A 3,453-nucleotide genomic window follows, 5' to 3' on the forward strand; every position below is an offset into this window, starting at 1 on the left:
CCTCGGTTGTGTTTCAGCGTAAGTGGCGCTCTTCTTCTTCTGCTCTTTATTTTAGCAGTAAGGTAGCAAAGCTGCGCTCTTCTTCGTCGACATTGAGTTTGGCTGCAGCTGCACACAGTTGCAGCGCCTCCTACAGGAAACTGGTGGAGCTACGCAGAGAACCACGCCGTTCAAAAGCCTTGTTTGGATTCATGTTTTTATAAAACACTGAGGTCCGGACCTCGGTGGCCCATCAAATCAACAATCGCATCATGACATCTAGCTTAGCTGTTTTTAGCAAATGCTGGACATCAAGTGAGTTCACCCAGCTTTAAATTTTCTATTCCAGCAGCATTCAAATGTTATGGTTTGACATTCAGTCATTTTCTGATATTAATTACATATTCAGAAGACAACAAGCACAAATACCGGCGTTACACATATTAACAGGAGCTCGGTGGGCCTCCGCGATGTGTGACAGAGCCGTGCTCTATCTTGCCCCGTAGAACAGATCTGAAATTAATTAGCTGTGAGTAAATAAAACGGGCTAAATGAGAGGGAAAGGCGCGCCGCCGCGGAGAGCCAGAGTTGTTTGGCTCAGGCGGCGGAGGTGTCTGGGCTTCTGTGTCGGGAGTCATCGGGTCCTGACCGACACACCTGCTCTCTGCCTCCCTTCCATCTCTCCTAAAAAAAAAAAAACTGTCAGACCTATAATAACCGCCCAGCTCCTCGATAACAGTAACTCCTCGACGCAGCCATCCCTCAGCTTGTTTTCTCAGACCCCTGTGTAACCCCGAGCCTCCTGAACACGCCGTCTGCTCCCACTACACTTACCCTTCAAAGCCAGTTAGACCGGCCCACACGAGCCCTGTGGGGTTTATTTTTTATATATATATATAGAATAAACTGGATTTGACCTGGAAATGAACATTCAGCTTCTCGCTTTATGAGTTTCGCTTTTCCTAAACTGGCAAACGAACCAGAATCATGAATATTTAGCTCGAAAGCCCACAACACGCGGTCCCAGTGGGCCAGCGAGTGAAGCTTGATATGTTTGATGATTTAATCATTAATCCACGAAATGTTGCAAACATTTCATGTGCAAAGTTAGCCGTTGTCTTCAATGTAGCACAGGAAAACGTACAACAAAGAGTAAAACGTTTCGTGGATTCATTTCTGATTCTTTGACTTTACAAATGTGAATATAGAGTTAAATGTTTAATATTTTGGTTATCAGTTGGCAGAGTCTATATACTTACGTTCAGGGCTAATTATCAAAAATAACAAATCAGCAAGTAGGCATTTCTTTTGGGACTAAATGGTGCGAATGCTTGGCATTTTGTTGTTTTTAACCAAAATGAGTTGTAATTATATAAACATTATCCCCTTTGCTTCTTCCTAAGGTAAGTTTAAAAGTTCGTCAAGACATTTAAATAAAGACAATTTTGGTTTTTTGGTGTAAAAATTGCAAAAAGAAAAAGGATTTGACTTTATTAATGAAAGCTTTTTCCTGGTATTGAACAAGACATTATTTCTAAATGCGAGGTATTTAAATCTTGATTTTGATTAGTCTCTCCTTCTGATATTTGTTCATAAAGTTACTAAATTTTGTTTCTTCTCCAAATCAGAGCAGATGATGCTCTTATCTGCTGCTGTCATTCGGATCATCATGTAAAAAGAATATTTATTTCTCTTTCAGTGTTGCCAGCTAATAATTAGTATAACTAATTAACTACATTACTCAGAAAACTAAATAACCAAGTTTCCACTCAGTAAATATGACTTTATATTGCATAAATGTGGCATTTATTGTTCAGATGGTTTAAAAAATGACAATACAATTAAATATTTCTGGTGTTTACTTTTTTAACAATAAAGGAAAACAAATATGGGTTTGTTATCAGCGTAAATGACTCATTGAGCATTTAGTGCCATTTTACCCATTAATCCTTAATCGTGCTGCTAGCAAAGGCAGAGAAATGTCGTCTGCTCACCTCACTGACATCATTTAGAGTCAAAAGGACAGCATGTCTAGCTTTTATATTTTTATACGGAACAGGGATGATGGGCTCGGCGCATCGCATTCTGCTCACGCTGGACTCATTTTGTGCAGCGACTCATTTCAGGTCATGACAGTGACTAAGAACAGCCTCGGAGAGCCAAAATGATCCATCGCAGGTTGTTCTGCTAGCACAAAAGCAGGGGGGGGGGGGGGGGGGTATTTGTTGCATCAGAGTACCAGGCCAGTTTGACCATTTCTAAACGAGCTGACCGCCATGATGCAGAGGAGGAAGGTGGATTTTTTTAAGTGTGAAAGGGACCAAGTGGAAGGGCGGCAAAGGGTCGCGGCATCGGGGCAGGGTTTAAGCTGTTTTACCGTGGTGTGGAGCAGGGTTGGTTCTGGAGGACGAGTTATCGAGGAATGTAGTCGAGCTGAAAAGAGGGTCAGATAGGATGATGAGTCTGAAGGTAGAAGCAGAAGGTCTGATGATGAATGCTGTCAGTGGTTCTGCTCCACAGGCTGGATGTGATGCAGAAGAGAAAGAGAAATCCTGGAAGGATCTCGATGAGATGATGGAGAGTATTCCCAGGGAGGAGAGGGTGGTGATTGGACATGTGGGTGAAGGAAACAGAGGAGATGAGGAGGTTTGGTGTCCAGGAAAGGAACCAGGAAGGACAGATGGTGGCGGATTAACAGTGGGTGGAGCTGCACAGGTCCAACGAAATAATTTTTTCTTTTTGCTCCCTCTTTTCTTCTTTCAACATCGTAAAAACTACAAAATAAAGAACATGTTGCTCAAATATAACATACTAAAGTTCTCTTTAAGAACCTTCTGCTAATATCTAACCATTAACAGTCTCCATTACCGTTAATGCATGACAACAAACTCTTGTAGATGTATAAAATAAAACAGTAAAATCAAAAAATGAACAGTTACCGTGTGCGCCTCTGTGACCCCATGCAGAATAAGTTCTTTTATTGTCCACTCGTTCTTTCTGTCTGTCCATCAGGGTAAAAAAACCCATAATGCAACTGTGATGCATTCAAAGGAACCACTTTTCCAAGTAAATATTTGTTGTATGCATTTTCTTCATACATCAGTTTCACATCTCATTTTTAAACCTTTCTGTTATAATATTTTAACAACTTAATTCTTTATTGTGAGCACACAGTAATATCTTTCAAAAAAAAAAATGTCTCTCAGACAGTTACAGTTAGGGTATAATCAATTCCTCCAGGATTTCGCGGGCAGTTTTTGTGATTGTTGCGACTAAAATGCCCGATTTCGTGGGGCATTTTCCTAAAAGTTGCCTTTTTTTTTTTTTTTTTACTAAAATCAATAAAAAAACATAACTTTTAATATATAAACCAAAAATACTTCCTAGTTTTGTAAGATAATTCCCAACAAACATTGACATTCTCAAAAGGTGCTTTATTTGAGAACTTTGATAGCTTCTAAACTGACATTCATG

At 40.1% G+C, this 3,453-nt stretch overlaps 1 protein-coding gene and 1 long non-coding RNA gene across 3 annotated transcripts in view; one reads left to right on the plus strand and one right to left on the minus strand.

Moving 5' to 3' along the window:
* Positions 1-3,453, plus strand: part of nlgn2a (neuroligin 2a) — a 261,113-nt gene that overhangs the window by 43,803 nt on the left and 213,857 nt on the right. The window lies entirely within an intron of this gene.
* Positions 2,172-3,453, minus strand: part of LOC119617232 — a 7,730-nt gene continuing 6,448 nt past the window's right edge. Inside the window, exon 2 of the long non-coding RNA XR_005233455.1 lies at positions 2,172-2,753. This is a non-coding gene — a long non-coding RNA (uncharacterized LOC119617232). The remainder of the gene's footprint in view (positions 2,754-3,453) is intronic.

Source organism: Kryptolebias marmoratus, linkage group LG7, assembly GCF_001649575.2.
Source record: "Kryptolebias marmoratus isolate JLee-2015 linkage group LG7, ASM164957v2, whole genome shotgun sequence".
Taxonomy (NCBI): Eukaryota; Metazoa; Chordata; class Actinopteri; order Cyprinodontiformes; family Rivulidae; genus Kryptolebias; species Kryptolebias marmoratus.